The following is an 18,620-nucleotide window of genomic DNA, read 5'->3' on the forward strand; positions in this document are numbered from 1 at the left end:
TCTCCAGCCCCTGGAGTAGTCTGAGGCTGGGAAGGCACAAATGTGTGTCACTGTCCTGCAACTCTTCCCAAGGATGGGAGTCATGTGCTGTTTATCTGGAGACACAACACATAACCTCACCCTATCAGCTCAGACCTAAACAGGTCCCTAAAGTCTGTGCGTGCAGTCTGTCCAAAGCTGTGGGAGCAGGACAATGCATGGCCACACACAGCTCAGTACACTTGATCAGTGCTTTCCTCTGAAGGATGGAACTAAACTTCAGTAAAAGCAATCCAGAAGTGTAGGAAATAAAAGATGTTGACTACTAAACCCGCTCATCTTGTAATCCTTTAGGGGTGGCTGTGGTGGAGCTGCAAAATTGATTGAGGCTGGAGCTGCTTAGCTTGACAAAGTGATCTAGGAAAGGTGTGGAGACACTGCAGTCATTTGCAGACATTGAATGCCTTTGTGCAAGTACCATGGAGGACAGGCAAATTCACTGAGGTGCCAGAAGAATGAATAAGAACAGATAAAGAAAGGAAATTAACAAGACATCACGGCTGTCAGGAGGAATTTGCTGATATTACTCAGAGGAATAATCTCCCTGCTTCAAACACATAAAACTAAACCAGATAAAATACAAATATATATATATACAGTAGAGAAAGCAATCTGGACTCAGCTTCCAGGGGTGGAAAGAGAAAGGTATCAGAAAGACTTTGTTGTCTATCATCTCCAGGTTTCTCTGAAACTTCAGTCTCTCCTGGGAGTGCTCATTTAAATTTATGCAAAGTTGAATTATATAACATTGAGCTACCACCATAAATTCCATTCAGAATAAAATGAAAAGATATTTCTAGAGACCTGTAAGATCTTGTTAAATGAACAAAACCAAGTGGGACTCCCTGCCTAGATATCTTTTTCTTGAGATAATCCAAAGGCTCTTTCTTGACAGAGATTCCCCAGATTATTATCATTGTTGTTTCCTGTAATAAAAAAATTCCTTAAAAGTTAGTTTGAATGAATGCTGAATTTGTGCTTCTCCAGCCAAGGAGCCCTTCCCCAAAACCACTGGAGGCTGTTTGCCACTGTTTTATGTTAGTTTGTCAGTGATAGATTGACTGAATGCCCAACCGTGTCTGCCTGCCAAAGATCAATGGCTTCCTCCAGAAAGAAGTAGCCTGGGGGAAGTGGAATGCCTGGACCAAACAGCTTCCTGGTCTCCCATGCAGTTTATGGGTCTGATAATCTTCCTGCTTATCTCAGGGCAACACCAGGGTTCATCCCTTCCATAGGGACTAGAGATATGCAAGATAGTGACACTATCAGTGCAGAGGCCAGTGGCAGCTTGAAAAAAATCACATAGATCTTTTTTTAGGTTTCCTCAATCTTTTATTATCAGGAGAACATAAGGTAAAATAAGACAAGGAGGACAATAGTGTGGCAGACTTCTTCAAGCAGCAAGTGATGGGCAAACTTTGCAAAATTCAGATGCCATTTCGTCTGGATCCATAGCTGAAAGTTGCTGAAGTTCCCTTGTGTGCCACCCTGTATGAGAGATATTGACAACTGTAGGGAGTCCCAAGAAAAGCTGATAAGACAGCTGGGAGTCTAGGGCATGTGAAATATGAGAGGCTGAAGGAGCTGGGTTTTTCTAACACGGGAGAGAGAAGGCTGGACAGGGAAGGAACCAATTGCATCTCCTTTTTCCTGAAGGAACTTGTAATCAAGACAGTTCTAAACAGAACAAGGCTTGATTTGGATTCTAGAAATTGGGGAGCTTACTGTATACTGTATACATTGATTTGCCAATATCTGTGTCCAACACATAATACAAGATCAAGTAGATTTATTGTAGCATTTTATTCTTCACTGAGTTCAGGACACCAGAAGCAGCAGCAAATTATGATCCAACCTCTGAAAAAAAAACCCTATAGGGGCTCAGAAAACGTGATCAGACTGGATCTTCTTTCTTGTTAGGAATTAATTTAGAACTGCAATAGTGGCCTTTTGTTTGGCCTTTCCTCCCAGACTGGCTTTAACTCAGTGCTCTCCCATTGAATCCAGTGAGTTTGCTACCAATAAAGCTGAGGATAAATAACAGACAGATGTACACACCTCTACAACAACATGAAGAGTTCTGGCTGCTTCTTTGTGCTGCTCCATCCTCCTGACTTATCCCACTGTAGGCAGCTGTATTGCTTTCTTCTTCCTCCATGAAGAGAGGCAGGAGATGCAAAGAAACAGTGGGAGAGTTTTCACTTGCAGTGGGACCCAGTCCTACCTCAAAGACTGTCTTACATAGCCATCTGTAGTTAATTTTGAAGTCACATGAACAAGAAGACAAACATTTCTTACTTATTTTTGTCTTCCATGAAAATGGGGTAGATTGTTCCTATCGTTCCTTTCTTGCCTTCTGCCAGCCCCTTCTCTTATGTCCACCAACTCTTTTATTCAGGCAAATCCTTTCTATTCTCACTGGTGATCCTAATATGTGCTGCAGGAAGGGAAACTAAACCAGATACGAGAATAGAAACAGGACGGAAAGGAAAAACAGTTGCTGGTAACTAAAACTGAACCTCTAATCATATTTCCGTAGATAAAGGGCCAGTTTCAATCTCATAGATATACCATTGTGGAAAATGGCACTTTTCTTTTTCTTCCCCTCCATGAACTGCTCTATTTTAGCTGGAGGTATGATTTTCCTCTTCTCAATTGTGCCAGGCACTAGAAAATGGTTAGTGACCCGCCTGAGGACAACAGCTCCTTCCTATCATCCAAATTATTCCTAGTCGGCACAGAGCACTGCTCTTCTGCTGCTGGAGCCATCAAGGTTAAGAAGAACACCAAAAAGGCAGGAGGTCATATAATCTGCTGAGTGAAACTGCTGGAATGAATTTGGGCCATTATCTCTAAATACTGTGTTTGCACATGACCTCTACAGAGCTGCACATTTGAATGGCACATGCAGACAGGGAGCCAGGCGTTAAGGCAGCACAACTCTGACTGACTGTCGTCAATTGAGTGATGCTGGATGACACCAGGGGAGGATGCAGTGGCCCCACAATATTTGACATCTGCCCCTCTAGAAAGGAAAAGGATTTCTTGGCAGATATCCTACCTTCAATATTTAAAATCTGAAGAGAGCTTTTATTGCTTTTTAATTGGGATGAAGGCGGGAGTATGTTTTCTTTGGATCTTGTCGCGGTGCTGTTCCTCGCGCTGATGAGCGCGGCCACGGGCTAGCTCAGTCTCCTGCACCGCGGCAACGTATGAGGTCGGGGTGGCAAACCGGGTGAGCCACCTCCTCCCTGTGGGTCTTGGTTCCCCTCTCAGCGACGGCCAGCAGATGGCGTATGCAACCCACGGCAGCTAATCAAAAGGCGGACTCCTCTGGGCTCAATTAAACAGGATTTTATTCAGGGGGAGAGGCAGCACAGGGCTCAGCACTCTCTGGCCCACCGCCCAGAAGAGACCCTGGGGGCAGGCGTGCACGAGCTTTTAAAGTGGGGTGGAAACGGGGGTGGCGACAACCCGTCAGCCAGTCACAGGAATCGGGGGGGTTAACTGGGGGTGTGAACCATGGAACTGGGGACCAATCACAAAATGAGGGGAGGGGGTCTCCCGGGCCCCAGCCTATCACTCGGCACCCCTCCTGGAGGATTCTAGAAGCCAGGGAAGGGTCTCTGAGTGGCAGGCAGGCGACCACGAGGAGGGGGGGGGTGGGGATTGACAGCGACAGGTGCAGGGAAGGGATGAATGACAGAAAACGTCGGGTTTTACAATAGACAAAACAACCGATGCAGAAGGGAAAACCAATGCAGAACACAGGGGTATACAGTGAACTAAACCATTATAAAAATAACTTAAAAATCTTACAAAAATAACTTAATAACTTAATAAAAACAATTCTCACACCACCACATCTCCCCCTTTTTTGTTTTTTCAAGAGGAGTGGGACTGGAACGGAGGAGGGAGGTCAGTGATGCTGCGTTGGGTACCCCAGTCCATGCTCTTCTTCATCTGGATTTCTTTCTTCGTCTTCTGGGGTCCCCTCCAGCACCTCTTCCAACTCCAGTCCTTCCTCCTCATGGTCCTCTTCTGATGGCATGGTGACATAGTTAACTGTGGGGGAGTGTGAGGCGGCAGAACCCAAATTATACAACATCTGTTTTAAAAGTCCAAAAGCAAGGATAACAAATAATAAAACAAACAAACACAGCAACCCAGTTTTATCATAGATGAAGCCCAACCGGATATTCCCCAATTAGAAGACAGTCCGCCCAGCCAGTCCTTGGTCTCCCTTTTGAGGCTGGTCACTTGTCGGATGGTGGTGTAGTTGTTCGGTTGGTGGACCAGCCATCCGACGACTGGGAGACTCAGGCTGAGCGTTGCCAAGGCTCCGAGGGCTAGGTGGAACCTCCTCGGAGCGGGGAATCCGGCTCGGGTTGCTGTTATGAAAAACTGAAAGACACTAAACAAATATGTTACTTAAATTTGACAACAGCAGGGAAAGGGATGACTCCGCCCGGAGCTGATGTTCAGCTCTCCTCATTCGATGTTTTCCTTTTTCGCCTCCACGCTGCCATGGTGACTTGCGGACTGTTGATTTTGCCAGACCCTGGGCTTTTGGGAACATAGGGCCTCACCCACTTAGCTGGAATCCATTTTGGTCCCGTGGGGGTGGACACGCAGGCGTACCCACGTCCCCACGTGACTAGATCGTGTGGCCCTTCTGTCCCTCCAGACCCAGGATCTCTGACCATGACCTGCGGTCGTTCTTTGACCCCAAACAGCGAGCTGGCACCGAAGTGCCGGACGATGGGCGGATTGAGACCTTCGTAAGAACAATTCAGGAAATTAATGGTAAACAAAGCTCTGGCCAGCCTGACTGATGGTGACTCTGTCTTGAGGACCTTCTGCTGCTGATGTAGTACACGCTTGATGGTCCCATGGGTCCTCTCAACCATGGCTTGGCCTGTGGGGGAGTGGGGGATGCCGGTCTTGTGCTCCACCCCCCATTGCTGCAGGAAGCTACGAAGCTCCCTGGATTTATACGCCGGGCCGTTATCGGTTTTCAGTTCTCTCGGAATGCCCATGAAGGAGAAGGCGTGGATGAGGTGTTTTATGGCATCCCCGGCCTTCTCCCCTGTGTGGGCAGAGGCGAACACGGCTCCAGAAAAGGTATCCACGGATACATGAACGTACTTTTGTCGTCCAAATTGTGGGAAGTGTGTGACATCCGTTTGCCACACTTCACAGCTCCGCAGCCCTCGGGGATTAACCCCTGCATGTAAAGTTGGAACAGCCTGCTGGGAGCAGGATGGACACGCGGCCACGATTGCTCTGGCCTGTTCCCGCGTAAGGTGGAAACGGCGAACAAGGCCAGGCGCGTTTTGGTGGAAGAGCTGGTGGCTGAGTTTCGCCTGCATAAAGATGTTTGGCAGGGTGGCCATCTCAGCGGGGGCAGCAAGGGCATCAGCCTTCCTGTTCCCCTCTGCGATGAACCCTGGCAAATCGGTGTGTGATCTCGTATGCATCACAAAATAGGGTTGCTCTCGGTGGGAGACCAATCTAACTAATTTTGAGAGCAAGTCATAAAGTGCTATGTTGGACACCTCCTGTAAAATCGCCTGATCTGCTCTGGATACCACCCCCGCCACATAGGCGGAGTCTGTGACCAGATTAAAGGGTTCGGGAAACCGCTCAAATGCCCTAACGACAGCGGCCAACTCAGCGACTTGAGGTGATCCTTCCACCTCGGCAATATCAGCCTCCCACTGCTGAGTTTGAGGGTCCTTCCAAGTCAGGACTGACTTGTGGGACCTTCCGGACGCGTCTGTAAAAACGGTTAGAGCCTTGAGGGGCCTCCTACTGCGAACCTCTTTGAGTGATAATATAAATTTAGTTTCTGAATTAAAAATTTTGTGGGCAGGCCGATGAATAGAAATTTGCCCAGTGAAGGAGTCCAGAGCGAATTGCAGTGCTTCATTCTCCTGAAGCAAATGCTCCAACATAGCTTTTGAAATTTGGCCCGATCTCAAGCCAATTGGGATGTGAATACATTCGAAGTCACAACCGGCCAATTCTCTGATCCGGAACCTTGCCTTCCGGATCAGTTCAGCAACCAACTCCTGTGGCCGGGTCATCCTCTTGGACCGATGATGACTCAGGAAGACCCACTCTATGATCAAGAGTGGATCATTCCCTTCACGGTCCTTCTTCGGGATGCTCTTCCATTGGAAGATCATCCCATGGAGGTGTGGCAACTTTCCCATTATTATGAATTTGAAAGGAAGCTCTGGGTCAATTCTGTGAGCTTGCCTTTTGGACATAGCGTCCTGCACCTTTTCCAAAGCCTTTTCTGCCTCAGGGGTAAGCGCCCTAGGAGAACTCAGCTCCTCTCCCCCTTTCAATAAATTAAAAAGGGGGGCTAGGTCGTTGGTGGTGAGACCTAGCCAGGGCCTTACCCAATTCAAACTCCCACACAGCTGGTGGACATCTGCAAGGGAACTTACTTTTGTTCGAATTGCCAATTTTTGGGGAACAATGGTCCGCCTTCCGATTTCGAGCCCGAGGTACTTCCAGGGCGGCATCCGCTGAACCTTTTCTTCCTGTAGCTCAAACCCTGCAGCAACCAGTGCATCGACTGTCAGACCAAGCACATGGGAAAGCATGTCATTATTCGGGGCGCACACCAGGACATCATCCATGTAGTGGTAGATGATGGCCTGTCCCGCGGCTGCGCGGACAGGGGACAGCAAGGAGGCCACATACCACTGGCAGATAACAGGTGAGTTCTTCATCCCTTGCGGGAGAACTCGCCAGTGATAGCGTCTCCTCGGGGCTTCCCGGTTGATGGTGGGAACCGAGAAAGCAAAACGTGGGGCATCATCAGGGTGCAGAGGAATTTGAAAGAAGCAATCTTTTATATCTATTACAGCCAATTGCCAATTTTGGGGGAGCATAGTCGGGGAAGGCATCCCAGGTTGGAGAGACCCCATGTCTTCGATAACATTATTAATTTGGCGGAGGTCTTGAAGGAGCCGCCACTTGTCCTTCCCCGGCTTTTGAATCACAAAAACTGGGGAATTCCAAGGGCTGTCGGTTTCTACAATGTGGCCCTTGGCCAATTGCTCCTTCACGAGCTCCTCGAGCACTTTTAATTTAGGTTTTGAAAGCGGCCATTGCTCCACCCAAACTGGTTTGTTCGTCAGCCAATTAAGTTTCTTGGTGGGACGCTCGTCAATGGACGCTGCGGAAATTTCCACTGAGGGGTCGGGTATGTCAATTTTGACCCCCCATTGTGACATGAGATCTCTGCCAAGCAGAGGCTCCTTATAATCTAAAACAAAAGGACGGATGTTAGCTAATTGTCCTTTTGGCCCCTTAATTTGCACTATGCTCCTGGATTGTCTCGCCAATTGCAACCCTCCGACACCTTGAACGTGTCCAGCCACGTCCTGCAGAGCCCAATGTGACGGCCAATCCTGGGCTGGCACAACAGTCACATCTGCCCCGGTGTCTAAAAGACCAGTGATGTTAATTGTTTCCCCGCCCACCCTGAACTCACAGTCTACTCGGGGCCTTTCTTCAGTGATGGCTTGCACAGGGCAAGCCACCGGGGTGTTGTTCGGTCCCCGGGTAGGGATGATTTGTGCGATCACCTGTCCCTTAGGAATAAATGTGGGTGGATGGGTGCAGCGCAGCCAGAGGACGAGATCTCTGGGGTTGTTGACGAGAACCCCTGGAAGAATCTCGACCTCTTGCGGGGTGTACTTACAGTCCCCGATGACGACAAGCTCCTTTCCTTGGACTGGCCAGGCTCCTTGTTCTTTGGTGTTTATGGAAAGGAAGGTCCAATCCGCCGTCCTCAGATGGAGCGCTTCGGTGAGCCGCAACCGATAAGGTTCATGCCTTGATGATGTTACTAAAATTGGCTTTGAAAGGTCATGGTCAGTACTGTATGTCAAATTCGGTGTGTCACGTCCGGTATTATTGCCTGTCTCAGTGAAAGGCAGCGTATCATTGGTGCTAGATGTTTCTTCCCCCTCCCCCGCTGCTTGGTCCGCCCTATTTCTATCTTCGCGCCGGGCGGACCTGCGCTCCCCCCTTAGTTTAACTGTCGGGAGCTATCTCCCAACCCTCCCCTGTTCCCACTCCCCCCGCCTTCCCCCCTTTTCTTTTTCAAAGCTTCCACGGCATCCCGCAGTGGGCAGGTGTTCGCCCAGTGCCCGGGCTCCCGGCAGATTAGACACCGGTTCTTCTGGGGCACATACGGTCCGCGTGTCGGTCCTTGGGTGCCAGACACTGCTGAAACTCTTGGTGTTATTGATTTCCCTTCCCGGTCGTTTCCCTGCATGTAGGGGACCTTTAGCTGACACACCCTGAGCATATCTGGAAGGGTCGGAGGGGGGTCCAGAGGGAGACTCAAAATTGCACTCCGACACATATTATTTGCATTTGCAAACACCATCTCCCTCAAGATCCCATCCCTTACCGCCACTTCCGTTACTTGCACCTCGATTGCTCGGGTGAGCCGCTCGACAAACTTAGTGAAACTTTCCTTGGCCCCCTGCATGATCTTGTAATAGGGTACGACCGGGCCGTCTGGCACCATTCCAAAAAATGCGGAGACCGCATGCTCCCTGGCAATCTGGAGGGCTTTGATGGGGATATCTGAGGTTTGGTCCGATGGGTCGGCCCATCTCCCCTCACCCATAAGGTGTTCTAAAGTGAGGGGGTTCCCGTTGTCATCCACCGCAGTCTCCGGGTCTCGGAGGAGACTGGGCAAGGCCTCCCTGAGTTGCTGCCTCCATGCCGCTACCCACAGTTTGAACTCTGTTGAGTCAAGCAGGCAGGAGAACAGCTGCTTCAGGTCCGCAGGAATAACGACAGCAGCATCGAGATCTGAACGGAGCAAACCCCTGAAATAGGGGCTGTCCCGCCCATAATCTCGATGGGCCTTGCACAGATCCCGGATGGTGGACTGGGGGAACGGGTGATGGATCGCTCGGACCCGCTGCCCTCCTCGGGAGCCCTTATAAACGACTGGGGATACCGAAGGAACAGGGGAAGGCTCATGCATCCCTGCAGGCTCAGGCCCTGGCCCCGCCCCCTCCGGGCCCAGACCGTGGGAACCGGAAGGGGGAGCGTGGGAACCAGCAGGGGGAGTGTGGGAACCGGAAGCCCAGGAGGCAGGTCTTCCGGCAGGGGGCGTGGTTTGGGAACCCGATGATGTCATGTGGGCGTTCCCGTGGGAGGAGTAGCTGGGAGGAGCTGTGGGAGTGGTCTTGGAAGAGGGAGGGAGCATGGGTGGAGTCTTTTGGGGGATAGGAGGGGCTGAGGAGAGGAAGGGGTTGGGCTCATCAAGGACAGGAAGAAAGGGATTGAAGGAAGGAGGGTAGGGGGATGGGGAAGACCGTGCCATGCGGTCTCCTCCATCTTGGGGATAAGGGGTAGGGAAGCCATTTTGTGGTTGGGGAGTCTCAGCTAGACTAAATCTAACACGAGGTTTATTAACTGGGGAAGATGGGGAAGGGTGGAATTCTTGAGCATCCCGGCCAGGGCTGCCCAAGAAACCCCGAGCAGTCTGGCTAGGACTGCCCGGGCGGGGGGGTCGAGAATTCCTGGGGGAGCCTGAGCCAGCAGGTTGGGGTCCTGCTGCTCCCTTCAGAATTCTCTTCTGGGGACAAGGAGAAGGGACGGAGGGACAGGGAGAACAAAGGGCAGGTTGTCTTGGACGTGGCTGTTTCTGCACTTTCCTATTCATTTGTGTAACAGCAGCTGTAAGCTGCAAAGCCAAACTGAGGAATTTGGAGACTTGTTTGTCCCCTGAGAGTGCCAAATTATGGATTTTGTTTTGTACAACCGTCCAAAACTTGGGGCTGTACACCTGCTCCGGGGACACATGAGGAAAGTGCAGGAAAAGCCACCTCACAAACCCCTTGAGCTCGCCCCTCGAAACCTTTAACTGGGCGAGCTCCACAACCAACTTAAAACTATAATACACACCTTTTTGGGCAGCGGAGAGTTTTGCGCCCATCTCTCCGAAACCGAAACCAAAATCAGGGGCTCGGGGACACCTAACAAATCCCCCTTGCCTGCTGCCCACTCGATGACACCCAGACAAAAGCAAACTTAACAGAAAACGAACGCGGAGGTCACTCCCCTAAAACCGGGCAAAACCTGAAACCCAAACCCGGGGGGTCCGCACCGAAAAATAAAATCGCAGTGTCTAAAACCCCTGTGGACACTTCCACCCAAAAGACAACTGCCCGAAACTTAAAGTTTACAAAACGAAAAAGAACAAAAGAGCACCCCGAGGAGAGTAATCCGCAGGGGGATGAGGCTAACCACCACCCCCCCGAGCTGCGCAGCCTGGGATCCCCCCCACTCCTGGAGGATCCCTCCCGAAATTAGGGTCTCCACACCGGGAGCACCCTCCGAAAGTAAGCCCCCTCACGAAGAAGGCTTACCCCCTCCTGGGATGCGATAAAGCCTGGGGTCTCGAGATTAGCTGCCTGAAGAGGACCTGCTGGGCGCTTCAGGCTGTCCTCTTCGTCCCTTGGGAGCGTGATCTACGAAGCCGCTCGACCAAGGGTAGCGGGGCGTCCAAGGACTTTTCTTCAGGCTCTTGCAGCCTCAGTCCGTGCCGCGGGGTCCGCCTCGTGTCCTGAGGGTGGGGGCCCCACGAACTGGGCGCCAACCGCTGTCGCGGTGCTGTTCCTCGCGCTGATGAGCGCGGCCACGGGCTAGCTCAGTCTCCTGCACCGCGGCAACGTATGAGGTCGGGGTGGCAAACCGGGTGAGCCACCTCCTCCCTGTGGGTCTTGGTTCCCCTCTCAGCGACGGCCAGCAGATGGCGTATGCAACCCACGGCAGCTAATCAAAAGGCGGACTCCTCTGGGCTCAATTAAACAGGATTTTATTCAGGGGGAGAGGCAGCACAGGGCTCAGCACTCTCTGGCCCACCGCCCAGAAGAGACCCTGGGGGCAGGCGTGCACGAGCTTTTAAAGTGGGGTGGAAACGGGGGTGGCGACAACCCGTCAGCCAGTCACAGGAATCGGGGGGGTTAACTGGGGGTGTGAACCATGGAACTGGGGACCAATCACAAAATGAGGGGAGGGGGTCTCCCGGGCCCCAGCCTATCACTCGGCACCCCTCCTGGAGGATTCTAGAAGCCAGGGAAGGGTCTCTGAGTGGCAGGCAGGCGACCACGAGGAGGGGGGGGTGGGGATTGACAGCGACAGGTGCAGGGAAGGGATGAATGACAGAAAACGTCGGGTTTTACAATAGACAAAACAACCGATGCAGAAGGGAAAACCAATGCAGAACACAGGGGTATACAGTGAACTAAACCATTATAAAAATAACTTAAAAATCTTACAAAAATAACTTAATAACTTAATAAAAACAATTCTCACACCACCACAGGATCTTACTTCAAAGCAGATGATCAGTGTTGCTGAAAATAAAGAGCCTTGTTTAGGTCTCTTCTGATCTTACCCGCTAAGCAAAATAAACTCACATGGGAGCATCTCCCTCCATTCACACTCTCAACGCATGTCACTTCCCTTGTGGGTTTATTTGAAAAATAAGAAATGCCAGGCTTCAATCTGCAGAGAGCAGATTGTTCTTAGGAGATTCAGGCATCAGCACCCCTCTCCAAACATTCCTTTTGGCCCCACACAATCAAAATAGAAAGACAATAGTCAAGAGTTCTTGTCTTTGAGCTGTTTCTTTCTACACCTTCATGCTTACAAGAAGCCAACTTGGGAGGCCACTAGTTAAATACAGGACATAACAAACAAAAGTTCTCATATGAATCCTCCCCCTATTTCAACCCAAAGTTTCTCCTGTCTAAGGGAGAAAAGAATTTCATTGATGGGGAGCTAAAATGTTTACTTTTCCTGGTCTGCATATCTGCAACAAATCTATCTAATGCAAGTAGATTGAAAATGGGAATAATATTGTGTTATAACACTGATAGAGAGCTTTCAAATTCCTTGTTCCTCAGTTGTTGTCTATGATTAGAAATACAGCATTCAAGCTGATAGGGCAGGAAGTAGTTTTTTCCTTTCCCCAAATGTGAAAAACTGAATGGGTATGGGTAACCTTCCACGGTATGTTGTGCTTCCTCCATGTTAAAACTCAGGACCAAGTGACTGATAGTGTCCCAAAAATACTGCATATCTAGACACTGAACAAGAATAACAGGAGCACATCTGATGACCAGAATGTGTGCTGTACTTCTGAAGACCCCTCTTACTTCTTGCCCAGCAGAATTGGTTCCCTACAGCACAGGATTGTTTTTTCAATGACAGGGCAGCTTGTTTCAAGTTGCCTGGATTCTTCACTTGAAGACATGTGGGACTCAATGATAAATTTCAACCTGATAGTCTACCACAGGAATCACTGAGCCCCAGACACAGCCTGAAATGATCAGTATGTGTATGCAATGCACATCAGCCGTTTCATGGTGAGGAAAGAGTTGGACACAGCTCTGTTGCCTCTGGTTGCAGTGCAGCTGAGTTTCAGTAAAGGCTTCTGTGTGTACTTCATTTAATCAGACATCAAGCACCCTGTGTGTCAGAGTGCTAATCAGCTTCTCAGTACAGTACAGGGTATGTTGGTAAATCACAACTCAGGGTCCAGGAATGAACTATAGCCATTTAGAAGAATGTTACCGATTTTTTTTAAATGCTAAAATTTCCAAACCTGAAAGTATTTGGCTGGAAACCATAACAGCTCTGTCACGGAGGCCCTGTAGAACCTTCTGGGAGCTGTATTTCATGTATTTCACACTCCTGGTTTCCCCTGGGCATGATCCTAGGTTGGGCTAGATCTGCTGTGATGCATGATCTTCTCTCCTCTTGTTCTCATCTCAGGTCTTGAGGCTGACGCAAGAAGTGAGGGATGACATATCTTGAGTTCAGCAAGGCTTTATGACATTGTCCCAGGTGACATTTTCAGAAACAGTGAGGAAAACACAGTCTAAATGAAGCTTCTCAAGACTTGATGCCAAAATTATTAAAAAAAAAAATAAATTAGAGATTAGTTTTAAATTGCTTAGACTCACCCTAGAAAGATATATGGAACTGGATTACTCAGGGGTCTGTTCTGGCTCTGGCACTACTCCTTGCTTGTATTAATGATTTTGGCAATGGAATAGGGATTACCTTCTAAAGCCTAAGTACGATACCAAAGTAGTGAGGTGGAACAGAGGGAATAAAGGTTGGATGCTGTAATTATGTTAAAAAACCCCAAACCACCAAACACCAAAACTCAACCAATTTAAACCATTGTTAGAAAGAAAATCTGTGGCTTGCCTGGTTGCAAGTCTATATTGACAAAGGTCAAATACTATAATTAGGCAGAAATAACCAACAGAGGGGAAAAAAAAAAATAAATCAAGAGATGGTGAATGACCAAGAACACAAAAGGTCTGCAGCAAATGTTCTGGGGACTGCACTGGATAAAAATCTGAAAGTCAGCCAACACTCCCATCCTGCTGTGAGAAAAGCCAACTTCAAACAAAAAGAAGTGCCCTATGACAGATTTTGCAAGAAACTCTTCCAGTCTGTTCAATAGCGGCAAGGTCCTAACTGGAATAGGGCCTGCAGTTTCAGGCACTGAACTAAGGATACAGACAATCTGGGGAGATTTCTCCAAAAAAAGTGATAATAATCAGAAGACTAAAAAACAAACAAAGACTAAAGAAACAACTCAAAAACTCCCACCTCTTACATGAGGAAAAGGATTTTGAAACTAGTATTTAATATTTGGAAGAAAAGCTTGAAGGCCACAAGTCTTCAAAGTATTATGAGGGGAAACAAAAATCTTCAATCTTGTAGCCTAAGAATGTTTGAAGCTTTTATTGTTGCAGATTCTTAGAAACAGGAATAAATAATGTGAGGAAGAGGAAGGGTGCAATTAATCTTGCTTTAGGGCAGTGGGACGGCCTAGGTGACCAGTTAGATGAAAATTTCTTCTCCCCTTATTTCTACAAACTTATGATTCCATGTGTGGCAAGCACAGCACCTACACCAGAGCTGCACAGGCACATGAAGCCAGCAGCTCCCAGAAGACACTATGACAGCATTTCAAAGTGGAATACTGTCTTTTAGCAAGGATGTTACAGCTAAGATACCTCAGTTTCCAAGCATTCTAGGTTTTGACAGAAATTTCTAAAGGAAGCAGACCGTTTTTCTCCAGCTGGAAACTTTCTGTTTACATCACAAATTTGACACAGAAAAGTATCTTTCAACCTCCTCCTTGTATTGGGTAAGCATATTGGAAATGTTAACTCTATATTCCTCACATTTTTGATAGAAAGTAGAGGAAGGAAAAGATGTTGCCTTTCTCACTGGAGAGGGTACACATTTGTGAAAAGTTGTTACTTGGTTAACATTATTTCCAGAGTTCCAGAGCTTGAGAACAACCCAGGAAGGAAGCGGGTAACACAGCAGAGAGAAACAGGATGTGAGGTTTTGACTTCAGCATCCCCTTTCCTCTCCTGAGCACGAGGTTGGGAGCAGGACTCAGCCCCCAAGAATTCCCTGAGAGTCAGTGCAGTTGAATGTACAGCTGCTTTAGACCTCTGTGGTGGTTTGGTGGGTTTTTTTAGTAAAAACACTGATCTAGCAAATAAAACCCCAGCTCCTGTGATTTCTGGCACCTATGTGATCCTTCACTACTGCACTGTTGCTCTCCTGTCAAACAGACTCAGCTCAGTGGCTCCATTGGCACTTGACAGTGAATTATCACAAAACTTTGCTGGTTTAGCTATCTTTTTATCTAGTCCAATGCACAAAGAGCCTCAGCCTTTGGAGTCTGATATTCAAATGGCAGGGTTGTATCCCCCTCTCCATCTCAGTGTTGATGGTGATCACACCTCTCTCTGCCCCTTGGATCCTGCTGCTTGCACTGGGGTCTGCCCTGACAGCTCACGTCACCGTTCCAGATGGCACTCAGCACCGGGTGCAGTGCAAGGACCCCTTAGTCCCCAAGAACACTTCCAAATGGTCTTAATTTTAATCGGGGGGGGGGGGGGGGTGGGGGGGGGGGGTGGGGGGGGGGGGGGAACGGGGGACAACCAACCCAACAACAAAAACAAGCAGGAGCTTTCGTCCCATTCTGCTCGTCTTCCCTTCCTCCTCCGTGTACTGGCACTCCCAAATCCACTGTCCTCATGGTCAGGGATGGCAGCTAACAGCAGCCCTCTCTAACAGCTCAGGAACATGGCAGAGGTACTACAGCACAGAGGCACATACACCAACTCCCCAACCCAAAAGAGAAAGATGGCAACCATGAAAACTCTCCAAACCCTGGAGGTTTAGTGATGCAGCAGCTTTTCTACAAAACCAATAACTCCTGCAGGCAGTGTTGTAGTGAAAACTCAAAAGATAAAGGAAGAAAACCTCAGAGGTATTTACATTTTTCATGTAAAATGTGCCAACGGGCAGCAAGTACTCAACAGCCAAATCAGTAAATATATTCAAGGTGTCTAACTCAGTGAAACTCCTTGTGATGCAGGAATACAGGGGATGAAAGTGTGGCTGAGGAGTTAAGCCTGAAGTCTTCTATGCACACAAAGAGACAGCTAAGGCACCTGCACAGCTGCTTTCACCCCACCTGCCAAGAAGGAAATAAACCTAAACTTTCATATTTAACTTTTAGTAAAGCCTATTGCTTCCTGTGCCATCTTCTCAAGACACACATGCACTTCTGCAGAAGAGTAACTCCCTTTTGCAACCAGATTGACCCCATCACATTTCTTGACAGAGCTCTAAGGTGATAGTGAAGCTGAGTTATAGCTGGAGTGGGTGAAACAACAGGCATTTGTTGCTTAAACACCACACAAGGTGTTATTCTAATTACTGGTGGAGCTCACAGGGGGTGAACAGCAGCTCCCAGCCTAGTGCAAAATGGCAGCCCCTTGATTTGGAGATTAAATTAGTGATTGGGTGTAGGGCAGAAGGGAAATGGGCTGGTGGGGGAGGGAGGACAACATGCTGGTGGGAAAGGAGCCTTTGCTTTTCCTGTCTGATCCTAGCACCTTGGCCTTGGCTCTGCAGCCCTGCCAGCCCCAGAAAATTCCACCTTATCCCCTCCAGGCTAGAAAAGGCTTTTAGTTGCATGTGGCAGTGATTTTTTCTAAAAATGTCTCAAGCAAAGGCAAAAACAAACAAACAAAACAACCCCTAAAAAATCCAAAACACCACAACCCCAGACAAACTTATGAGGTTTATAAGCAGTTCAAATCCTGGGTTATTCCTTCACTAATGGGGTTTGTCTGGTAGTACTGAGATCAGAGCCTGGCCACTGGTTACAGGGAACACAATGGAATTTGAAGCCTAATTAACTAAAGAAATGCCTCCACCTGTCTTTAACCAGCCCACGTGTTTTCAATTGGGCTTACAGCCACAAATGGATAAAATTGTGCTAAACAACTCGGAACACATGACAGAAAAATAGCCTCCTGAGTTATGAGCCAAATCCAGATGCTCAAGGGACCACAAGAATCAAAACAAGACCATGTTCAGGGATCTAAATGAGAGGGAAAGTGAAGGATAACTTTGCTGAGAGAAAACCTTAATACTCAGCAGCCTGGTTAGGTGAAAATAGCAGTGGTTACGAGGCTTGTGGTAAGATTTTGGTGACTACCTCAGTGTGAAGGGGTCAGGTGAACAGGCTTCTCCCCAATCCTTTATCTCTAACATCTGCAATTAGGATTCGCATAAAAATTATGATGTGAAACCTGTGCACTCCAAAGCAGCATAGCTGTCTTATCCCTGCACACTGGTAAGCATTTCAAAGGAGAACATACAGAAAATGCCCAGTAAGTAACAACACAGCCAAGTCAGGAACATTTTGCTCCTCAAAAGAAAAAATTGCCTCTCACATTGGAGAAAGATAAAAATCCGCCAGCCATCTGCTTTTATCCAAGGGCTCTGCTGTGCACGATGCACTGTATATTGACTGCCCAAGTGTAGCCCTTAAGACAGCTTTGGTGACAGATTGTAACAGGCCTGCTGATACCTCCTGTGACCCTGAATCAAAGAGTTCACAGGCATCATTGCTGCGCTGGAGTTACTCCTCTTCTGTAGTTGAAATGTAAATGGAAGTAGCTAATTACAACCTCTTTGCATCCTAAAACAAAACCTTTTACGCTTTGTCTGATAGCTGCTGGCAAGCTGCTGCTGCTAATTATTTAGCAATGGTAGCATCCTCCAAAACTCATAAAAATGCAAGGTGAATTCAGATAAAATTCTGGGTCCCTGTCGTGTAAAAAGTGCTATCCAGATGGATTATTTGCACCCAGCCCTTAGGTGCCCCCAGGGACCTGCTGTCTCCTGGAGACAGGAGAGTCAGTGATGCTCAAGAGAAATAGTAATGCTTAATGACACTCCCCCAGCTCAAGGCACATAGATCAAATCAGGCTTGCTTTCAATGAAATGCCCTAGGTTGAGCCTTCTGGAGTTTTCTAAGAAGTCACTGATGAACCAGAAATCTAATAAATCTGGATGGCTTGGTATGAAAGAGAACCTTCTCTTCTCAACAGCACAGTCTGGGAGGGCAATGCCAATCCTGTGCTGAAGCTGCATATTATAGAGGAGAAAAGTGCACTGTAGCACTGACAACAGTCCTGGCCTAAGCATTCCATGATCACTTCAATTATCACTGGACCCTTCCTAGTTCTAATTTCTATTAAAAAAATATATATATTTTCCTAGCTTTAAGGTTGTTGTAAGTCTACTGGATTCAAACCTTGTGATAGATATTTCCTATAAGAGCTATGGCCAAAAATCAATTTAAAAAGATGCAGCTTCTGATACCAAGTCACATGTCTCTGGAATTACATTACTGTGGAGATACACACTCCACCCTGCATCAAACCCTGTGAATGCACAGGTCTGGAGGCAGCCAACCCGGTGAACAAATGCAGGGAGGTGAAGGAAGGAGAGGGGTGGGTTATGCCCTGGCCAAGTCCTGGAAAGGAACATTTGCTACGTGATCTGCCTGTTCTGCCAGGGGCAAGTTTGGGGTGCAGCCAAGCTTCTCAGTAACCTCAGTTCACTGTGCCATGGAATCTGAAGCATGCTGTGCTGGTAATCAAGTGTCATGGGCACTGCCAGCTGTTCAGTTCCTGCCCTCACCTCAAGCTGGTGACAGGAATGCCAAGACTGCACTTACCAAGCCTACTTCTAAAGGGACTATCATCTCCAGCTTTCTCCCCACAAAGGCTCTGTGTGCCAGCAGGCCAGTCCAAGGAGAGAGGGGCTGCTGAGCCGTGCTTGCTGCTGTAGAAGGGAAATGTTTTGCATGGCATAAAGGAGGGGTGTTAGTGATGCATCCACCTTTAAAGTGCTGAATGCACTGCCTGGAGCTGCTCACTGTGCTGGTTATTAGCACCTGCTTGGAAACCTAGAGAGAAAGGAGAGCTGCCCTCTTCCACAATGTGAAAAAGATCCATCAGATGGGAAAAACAGAATTCTCCTGAAGTCTTCCTGGGAGAAGAAAGGTTTCCCCCTTAAAAACATCAGTAGCTGTGCTCCTAAAGATCAAAGCAAGTCATAAGGCTTTGTCTTCAAAGCCCTCCTTCCTCCTTGCTGCTGCTGACCGTGGTTCAGCCAAA

The sequence above is a fragment of the Hirundo rustica genome, chromosome 8 (assembly GCF_015227805.2).
Source record: "Hirundo rustica isolate bHirRus1 chromosome 8, bHirRus1.pri.v3, whole genome shotgun sequence".
In the NCBI taxonomy this organism is placed as follows: Eukaryota; Metazoa; Chordata; class Aves; order Passeriformes; family Hirundinidae; genus Hirundo; species Hirundo rustica.